This window comes from Gracilinanus agilis, chromosome 6, assembly GCF_016433145.1.
Source record: "Gracilinanus agilis isolate LMUSP501 chromosome 6, AgileGrace, whole genome shotgun sequence".
NCBI lineage: Eukaryota > Metazoa > Chordata > Mammalia > Didelphimorphia > Didelphidae > Gracilinanus > Gracilinanus agilis.
The window spans coordinates 127156137-127166183 of NC_058135.1; the positions used below are offsets into that span (position 1 = coordinate 127156137).

The window sequence follows — 10047 nt, forward strand, 5'->3', positions numbered from 1 at the left end:
CTTGGGAAGAGTTTATCAGGATCTAAATGGAGCTGATAGTTACAGTGGTGGTGGTGGTGGTGGTTTGACTTATCAGCACCTGTTTGTCTCTTTCCCCAGGTATCCTGTTGCTTTACTGAAGGCCGGCTTGCCTGCCAATTGGTGGGAAAGGCTGGTCCCCTCTACACAGTGGTTTTACCTAGTTGATGGCAGTAAGCGAAGGGCTGGAATTCTAAAAGTAGTGTTGGTGTAAAGGGGTTCAGCAACTCCCAGGGCTCCTGTGCCTCTCCACATGTTAGGAGCAGCTGGTTAGCTATTGGTGGCAGCAAAGAGGAAAATGAGCCCTTCTCCACAATGATTTCTCCTCTCAATAATTCCTGGTGCCTAGCATAGTGCCAAGCATAAAGTATATGTATCTTGATCAGCACTTGCAAATGCCCAATGCTGCATCTTGTACATAAACACTAAATAAATAGGTATTGATGATACAGTCTTATCTTAGGTATTATTTACGTGAACTGCAGAAATGTGGTTTTGTCTCATTGTAGTTAAACTAAGATGGACAATATTTTTACTGTCTCTTATTTCTGGGTCATTCTTCTAAAGGAGGTTATAATTGCAGACAGTTTCAAAGAAACAGTGTAACTAGAGAAGTCTGAGAAGTCAAAACTACTTTTTAGGTTCCAAGTAGGGGTTGAATGGTCTGTTGGGGATATTGTAAAGGTCTAGGTTAGACTAGATAAACACTGAGATTTCCAATTCTGAAGAGTCACTGATTCTATTACTCTAAGGCATATTTCAATTGGATATTTAGAATATATTTTCTTTGTCAAATTTCCACAGGATTAAAATGCTCCAGTGACCAGAAGATTAAAAATGACAATTCAGCATATGAAATATTGCCCCAAATGCCATTCAGAAAGATTCCATTCATTAAACTTGCAAGAAAAGTTTATAAGTGTTTTCTTGAAAAAAATCAAACAATTACTTCAAAATAGAGATTTTCCTACTATAAATGACAGAATGGCTAGCTATATATACACACACAATAGATAGCACCTCCAGGATAAATAGCACCTCCAGGATAATATACTTCCCCCCTAATACATTATGAACCATATTTTAGAAAAAGTACCAAACTTTATCTCCCCCAAACTAGTCGCTTCCAAGTTTGACTTAATGTTGCATGTTTTCTTTCTGTTATTTGGTTATTTTCTCACTTCTATAATTATTGTCTATCTATAACTTTTTGTTGGTTGGTCAATTGATGCTTCCCCTTTGGTTCTGCCAGTTCTTGAGGCTTTGGGGAAAAGCTTACAATACTGCTTTATGGAAGTAACATTCTCAAATTTTATTCTGTGTTGATTAATTTGTTCCAAGTTTGCATCCCTGAAAATCTTTAGTTCTTTGCTTAATGCTGACAAGTTAACCAGATCAGGGCATTCATCTTCCTGAAAATCAGCAGGAATTCTTCCTTGATGTATTTGATCTTCTTCCTTGGTGATATTTTTGGTGCTTTTTTCCTCTTCATGAAAATCAGGGGAGAATACCTTATGCACTTTCTCTTGCTTTCTTCAACAGTCTCTCCCTGAATTTTTCCTAATAAATGATTGAATTCAGTCATTTCAAAATTCTGTGCACTAGCCTTATTCTTAGACAGCACATCTGTATTTCTTCATACCTTCTTCAGAGGAGTTCATTTTAGAATTGTCAGCTAATTTATCTATGAAGTTTCTTCCATCTTCCCACTTTGTAGTCTTCACTTTCTCTGTCAGTTCTTCAAGTGAAGAAGGACGTTCATATCCTTCACCTGTTCCAAGACTTTCACCATCAGGAGCTAGCAGATGAAGAAGTTCACCATCTTCCTGCATTTCTTTTGTAGATCCACTGGCAGAAATTTCTACAACAGGAGAGTCCCTCCTGATTTCTCTAAAAGTTGGCAAAAGTCCACTTTCATAATTGAAATATCTTATGAAAAAATCTTTTATGGATTTAACATCTCTGTCAAAGTACTGTTTGTCATTTGAATGAGATGTTGAGAATATTTGTGGGAAATCAGTCATGGTTATGTGGTCATCTTTATCCAAAATTAGATTGAATTCATTGAAATCACCATGAATTAATCTATGATTGGCAATTTTAATCATTAGTTACATGGCTTCATTTTATGCTGTGGCACAATCTTCAATGAGATGTATCTGGCACAAAGGGTAACCCTCTATGAGCTCCATGACTATCGCATGTTGATTATCATCTATTAGTTTTGGAATTGGAACTTTCCTCTCATAGAGTGCCTTTGTATAGGCAAATTTCTTCATGGCAGATAAATGGGATAAATGAAGCCAAATTATGGAATGAAGTCCTTCCCAGTCTATGATGTTTTCGTGCAAATTGTTTCTCCTCTTCATTTGCAACAATGTCAATATCCAATTCTTTGCCAACAACCATCTGATTTCTAATGGAGACAACCACCTGTCTTCAAGACAGCAAAGAAGTGGGTAATCATAACCTGCATTTGTCAACTGATAACCTTGGACAGTTTTAGTTTTACTCATAAGCTAAAAGCTAATGTTTTGCCAGTTTGCCAGTTCTTTCAAAATCTTATTACAATCATCATGTTTAAGGCTCGCATTAAAGACAATCCAACTACAAGGTTTGAAGATTCTTCCTGCCCATTTCAATTTCAATTGGAACCCTAAAGTTAAACTACAATAGCTTGGCCATGTTCACTTTACCCATGGCTGCTCCAAGTGACAACCGGCTCTGGCATTCCTGTTTTTTAATCAAGGATATTGTGTCAAAGGGGATTTCCTNCTCTCTCTCTCTCTCTCTCTCTCTCTCTCTCTCTCTCTTTTAATATCACTTCCCTTAATAAATATATCAATTTCTGATATGGAACTATTTGACAAAACCAAGGACTCTGGAGACAAGGACTTTCTGTTCTCCGTCTTCAATAGAAGTGGCTACAAGACTTGTAGGAGCAGTTTCTAGGCTACATCACAGGATGATAGTTCAGGTTCTTGGGAAGAGTTTATCAGGATCTAAATGGAGCTGATAGTTACAGTGGTGGTGGTGGTGGTTTGACTTATCAGCACCTGTTTGTCTCTTTCCCCAGGTATCCTGTTGCTTTACTGAAGGCCGGCTTGCCTGCCAATTGGTGGGAAAGGCTGGTCCCCTCTACACAGTGGTTTTACCTAGTTGATGGCAGTAAGCGAAGGGCTGGAATTCTAAAAGTAGTGTTGGTGTAAAGGGGTTCAGCAACTCCCAGGGCTCCTGTGCCTCTCCACATGTTAGGAGCAGCTGGTTAGCTATTGGTGGCAGCAAAGAGGAAAATGAGCCCTTCTCCACAATGATTTCTCCTCTCAATAATTCCTGGTGCCTAGCATAGTGCCAAGCATAAAGTATATGTATCTTGATCAGCACTTGCAAATGCCCAATGCTGCATCTTGTACATAAACACTAAATAAATAGGTATTGATGATACAGTCTTATCTTAGGTATTATTTACGTGAACTGCAGAAATGTGGTTTTGTCTCATTGTAGTTAAACTAAGATGGACAATATTTTTACTGTCTCTTATTTCTGGGTCATTCTTCTAAAGGAGGTTATAATTGCAGACAGTTTCAAAGAAACAGTGTAACTAGAGAAGTCTGAGAAGTCAAAACTACTTTTTAGGTTCCAAGTAGGGGTTGAATGGTCTGTTGGGGATATTGTAAAGGTCTAGGTTAGACTAGATAAACACTGAGATTTCCAATTCTGAAGAGTCACTGATTCTATTACTCTAAGGCATATTTCAATTGGATATTTAGAATATATTTTCTTTGTCAAATTTCCACAGGATTAAAATGCTCCAGTGACCAGAAGATTAAAAATGACAATTCAGCATATGAAATATTGCCCCAAATGCCATTCAGAAAGATTCCATTCATTAAACTTGCAAGAAAAGTTTATAAGTGTTTTCTTGAAAAAAATCAAACAATTACTTCAAAATAGAGATTTTCCTACTATAAATGACAGAATGGCTAGCTATATATACACACACAATAGATAGCACCTCCAGGATAAATAGCACCTCCAGGATAATATACTTCCCCCCTAATACATTATGAACCATATTTTAGAAAAAGTACCAAACTTTATCTCCCCCAAACTAGTCGCTTCCAAGTTTGACTTAATGTTGCATGTTTTCTTTCTGTTATTTGGTTATTTTCTCACTTCTATAATTATTGTCTATCTATAACTTTTTGTTGGTTGGTCAATTGATGCTTCCCCTTTGGTTCTGCCAGTTCTTGAGGCTTTGGGGAAAAGCTTACAATACTGCTTTATGGAAGTAACATTCTCAAATTTTATTCTGTGTTGATTAATTTGTTCCAAGTTTGCATCCCTGAAAATCTTTAGTTCTTTGCTTAATGCTGACAAGTTAACCAGATCAGGGCATTCATCTTCCTGAAAATCAGCAGGAATTCTTCCTTGATGTATTTGATCTTCTTCCTTGGTGATATTTTTGGTGCTTTTTTCCTCTTCATGAAAATCAGGGGAGAATACCTTATGCACTTTCTCTTGCTTTCTTCAACAGTCTCTCCCTGAATTTTTCCTAATAAATGATTGAATTCAGTCATTTCAAAATTCTGTGCACTAGCCTTATTCTTAGACAGCACATCTGTATTTCTTCATACCTTCTTCAGAGGAGTTCATTTTAGAATTGTCAGCTAATTTATCTATGAAGTTTCTTCCATCTTCCCACTTTGTAGTCTTCACTTTCTCTGTCAGTTCTTCAAGTGAAGAAGGACGTTCATATCCTTCACCTGTTCCAAGACTTTCACCATCAGGAGCTAGCAGATGAAGAAGTTCACCATCTTCCTGCATTTCTTTTGTAGATCCACTGGCAGAAATTTCTACAACAGGAGAGTCCCTCCTGATTTCTCTAAAAGTTGGCAAAAGTCCACTTTCATAATTGAAATATCTTATGAAAAAATCTTTTATGGATTTAACATCTCTGTCAAAGTACTGTTTGTCATTTGAATGAGATGTTGAGAATATTTGTGGGAAATCAGTCATGGTTATGTGGTCATCTTTATCCAAAATTAGATTGAATTCATTGAAATCACCATGAATTAATCTATGATTGGCAATTTTAATCATTAGTTACATGGCTTCATTTTATGCTGTGGCACAATCTTCAATGAGATGTATCTGGCACAAAGGGTAACCCTCTATGAGCTCCATGACTATCGCATGTTGATTATCATCTATTAGTTTTGGAATTGGAACTTTCCTCTCATAGAGTGCCTTTGTATAGGCAAATTTCTTCATGGCAGATAAATGGGATAAATGAAGCCAAATTATGGAATGAAGTCCTTCCCAGTCTATGATGTTTTCGTGCAAATTGTTTCTCCTCTTCATTTGCAACAATGTCAATATCCAATTCTTTGCCAACAACCATCTGATTTCTAATGGAGACAACCACCTGTCTTCAAGACAGCAAAGAAGTGGGTAATCATAACCTGCATTTGTCAACTGATAACCTTGGACAGTTTTAGTTTTACTCATAAGCTAAAAGCTAATGTTTTGCCAGTTTGCCAGTTCTTTCAAAATCTTATTACAATCATCATGTTTAAGGCTCGCATTAAAGACAATCCAACTACAAGGTTTGAAGATTCTTCCTGCCCATTTCAATTTCAATTGGAACCCTAAAGTTAAACTACAATAGCTTGGCCATGTTCACTTTACCCATGGCTGCTCCAAGTGACAACCGGCTCTGGCATTCCTGTTTTTTAATCAAGGATATTGTGTCAAAGGGGATTTCCTGTATAATTGTGGAGCCAATTGGTAAAAATCAATCTGGGTTGTTAGGAATACAGACTCAAGTCATAGAATAAAGAGATAATATTCTAGTCAATAAAATTAGGTTGGACTCATTGACCCCCTCACACACTTTCTCCTTTGAGATTCTGATAGGCAAAAAAATATCCCTAGAAGAAAAAGAAGTGAATTCCATTGAGGACTGAGAAAGGGAAATGGGGATAGAAAATAAATAATAACTCTGTGAGTGTGCAAAGGGAAAAAATCCAAATATAATCATTTTGGTGACATTTTGTATAGTCTTTTTTTTTCCTTTTTTTTTTTTAAACCCTTGTACTTCGGTGTATTGTCTCATAGGTGGAAGAGTGGTAAGGGTGGGCAATGGGGGTCAAGTGACTTGCCCAGGGTCACACAGCTGGGAAGTGGCTGAGGCCGGGTTTGAACCTAGGACCTCCTGTCTCTAGGCCTGACTCTCACTCCACTGAGCTACCCAGCTGCCCCCTGTATAGTCTTTTGCATAAAGCCAACAGTGATATTTTTGGGGTCAGATTAAAATGTTTGTAGATCACTTTACAAGATAATGTTTATAGGACACTATACAGGATAGAGCACTGAACCAGGAGTCAGAAACTTGAGTTCAATTTCAACTTCAGATACGTACTAGATATCTGACCCTGTCTTCATTGTCTGCCTTAATTTCCTCAACTGTAAATGGAACATATCTCAAAGGGTTGTTGTGAGGATCAAATGAGAAAATATTTGTAAAGTACATATAACAGACACTATAAATGCTTGTGTTAGGAGATCAGGGGAAAAGGAAAAGAAACTATATGTTCTAAGATATTTATAGCAGTTCTTTTTGTAGTGGCAAAGAACTGGAAATTGAGAGATGTCCATCAATTGGGAAATGGCTAGACAATTTGAGGTGTATTATTTTGATGGAATACTACTGCACCATAAGCAACAATGAGCAAGTTATTTTTTTTTTATTTGAAAGACTTGCATGAAGTAATGAAGAGTAAAATGAGTTGAACTTAAAGAATGTTATATACAGCTATAAAATTAATACTTGAAGAGTAACTTATGAATGTCCAGAGAACAAACTAAAAAATAGAAACACGAAAGACATAACCTACATGTATATATGTATATATATATATATATATATATACACAAACATATATTTTTGTCAGGGTGATGCCTTTTATGGTATAGGGAAGAGAAAGGGAAAGGCTGATATATCTTGGAATAAATTATGCTAAATAAATTAATTTTTTAAAATCTAAATAAATAAATAATGAATACTTGCTTTCCCCATTACTACCATGACCACCACCAAATAAATAGAAAGAAAGAAAAAAGAAAGAAAGAAAGAAAGAAAGAGGGGGGAAAGAAGAAAAGAAAAGAGAAAAGAGAAGAGGAGGAAAGGAAAGGAAAGGAAAGGAAAGGAAAGGAAAGGAAAGGAAAGGAAAGGAAAGGAAAAAGCTTTATGCAGTTTTAAGTTTTTATACTTTAAAATTGCCTGAAGACTTTTGGGATACCCTATATAATAAATGGGAACCACTATTATTTTCACAAGCATCTCCTTTCCTTATTTTTTATGGTTTTCAGAGGGAAATGACCTGAGGATAGGTCACTATCCCACAGTTATTCTCTTTTAGTTAATGTTCTGCCAACTATTGCAGAGGCGAATGAAATAAACTGCCTTTTTTAATGTGGTATGAAATCCTCTTCTGAAGACATATTGAAAAGGATTTTTAGGACAACTAGTAGTGGAAGGGATAGCATGTAATATTCTGTTTGTTAGCACATGTTTTTAATCTCTACCTCTAGGTCTCTATATTTTGGAAGTTTTTCATTACAGGTAGCTTGTAATGAAACAATACCATATATGTATCAACATTTATTTTTAAATGTTATTCTTACACTTTTATGGATCAATGTAATATCTGGATGATTTTCTTCCTTCTCTGACTGTACTTCTGACTCTCTCCAGACTTTGCCTACCATGACTCGACTGTCTTTCCATCTTAAAATGTCCTTGTAAGGAACACCTTCTAGCAGATGAATCATACTTCATCCCACACCTTCCTCCCCCGCCCTCCACCCCACAATCATGCTTTTGATTTTCCAGACTTCTTAATCATTCTTTGGCATGGGCCCTTCTCCCTACTTCTTCTCACTTTTTAGACCCCCTTTATTTGTTGTCTTACCCATGAGAATGCAAGCTCCTTGAGGTTAAGGAATATCTTTTTGCTAATATGTATATACCCAGAGCTCAGAACAATTACTGGCACAATAAATGTGCCACTCACCTTCTGTCTGTGATAATGTTCTGGATTTAGTACAGTTTATTTGCTGAATTCCTAAAGATGGTTGGGTTCATATCTGAATTGTAGGGATTTATTATCTGTCAGTTTATACAGGACAATGATCTTTTCATATATAATTCTAGCTACTAATTGTGCCTTTCTATGGATTTGATATAGAATTAACCTTTTCTATGTCATGGTCTCCTTTGTCCATCTGAAGAAGCCTATCAATAACTTCTCAGAAGAAAATTTAAATTACATAAAATAAGATGCAGAGATGATAAAGGAAACCAATTATGTTGAAATATAGTTATAAAATATTTTTTAAAAGAAACTTATCTAGGAAGGGTACAGTGATGTACATTTTTAGAAAAAAATATTTTAGTACCAAAAATATTTCTGTTTTTCTCAGTTTGAATATAGGTCACAGTTTTTTCTCTTATTTACCTTTTGTGTCATTCAATTAAAAAAGACATTTCGACCTTCATCCTAACTACCTTATATGTACCTAAAGTTTCTAATGGAGAGTGATAAAGAATCATAAAATTTCCCATTTAAAAAGGACATCAAGGGTTGTCCACTCTGCTCTGCAAGATATCTGGTGACAAATAAATCACTATTATTTCACATTTAAAAAAAATTCATGGACTACACATTATGAACCCCTGAAGTTGATAAGAAATCTTTGCAAGCTTTTGTGAGTGAAAAGTTCCCCAGTTCTCACTGTTTCATTACATAATCTACTTTAATCAAAATGTCCTTTATGTTCAAATGTTCTTTAAGTATAACCTTTCCATAATTTCTGGTGGCAGTAATTTTATTCTTTTTTTTTAAACTCTTACCTTCCATCTTGTAATCAATACTGTGTATTGGTTCCAAGTCAGAAGAGCAATAAGGGCTAGGCAATGGGAGTTAAGTGACTTGCCCAGGGTCACACAGCTAGTAAGTGTCTGAGGCCAGATTTGGACCCAGGACTTCCCATCTCTGGACCTGACTCTCAATCCACTGAATCACCCAGCTGCCCCCACTTTATTCTTATTATTTTAAGCCATTCTATTTCTATATGTAGCCTTTATAAGCTCTGAACATCTGACTTAGACCAATTCGCAATAGAATTCAATCAGTTCCTCCTGTGCAACATCTCCACTTCAAGGTTTTAGGGCAGTGTTGGTGAAGGTTTTCAAGTTAATGTGCCCAAACTGCAACTTCAAGCTGCCTGTGAATCCCCAGCATTACCCAGAGAGCAGAGGGAGGAAGTGCTTACTTTGGGCAGCTGGGCAGAGGAGTGGGGAATGCAAAAATAAATGTCCTCAGGTGCAGTAGAGGGGGAATGGAGCAATTTCCCCAGTGCCTGATTGGCATGCATGCCAATATCTTGCCAGCACTGTTGTAGGGCATCCCCTTCAGGGTCAAAGTGATTCTTCTATAATGCTATCAGCTCAAGTTCCCATTCTGGTTTGTTCTCTTCCCAATATCAATCACTAGTTACTGTGAGCATCTATCTGAAATCATCAATACCCTCCAGTGATAAGCAACCCAATTTCATTTAATCAATTAGCTTTTCCTGGAAGATAGAACAAGGACAAAAGTACAAATGTCTTAACATTATATGAGTTTTCTTCGGAAATGCTTAGGATCCATTGCCATGTATTTTACTGCTAAAAGTAGATGCTGAGACTCTATGGGTGTTTATTGTTTGAAATGTTTTTCTGTTTCTGATAATAATGATAATAATTAGCAAAATTATTATATGAATCCTTGGAAAAATGAATGTATCTTACTTTCTGAGATGTAGATACACATGCAGACATGCATATTTTTCCAGAAAGATTTGTGTGATCTAAATTTTTATAAATTGTCACATTTTAAAAACTAATATGTTAAAGGAATGTTATAGTATATTTCTTTTCTTTTCTTTCCTCTTTTCTTTCTTTCTTCCTCCCTTCCTCCCTTC

The 10047-nt window shown here is 36.2% G+C and overlaps 2 pseudogenes; both read right to left on the minus strand.

Annotated features, from left to right (window-relative positions):
* Nucleotides 1–1214: 1214 nt before the first annotated feature.
* LOC123252342 lies at nt 1215–2718 on the minus strand (annotated as a pseudogene).
* Nucleotides 2719–4209: 1491 nt separating this feature from the next.
* Nucleotides 4210–5713, minus strand: LOC123252343 (annotated as a pseudogene).
* Nucleotides 5714–10047: the final 4334 nt, after the last annotated feature.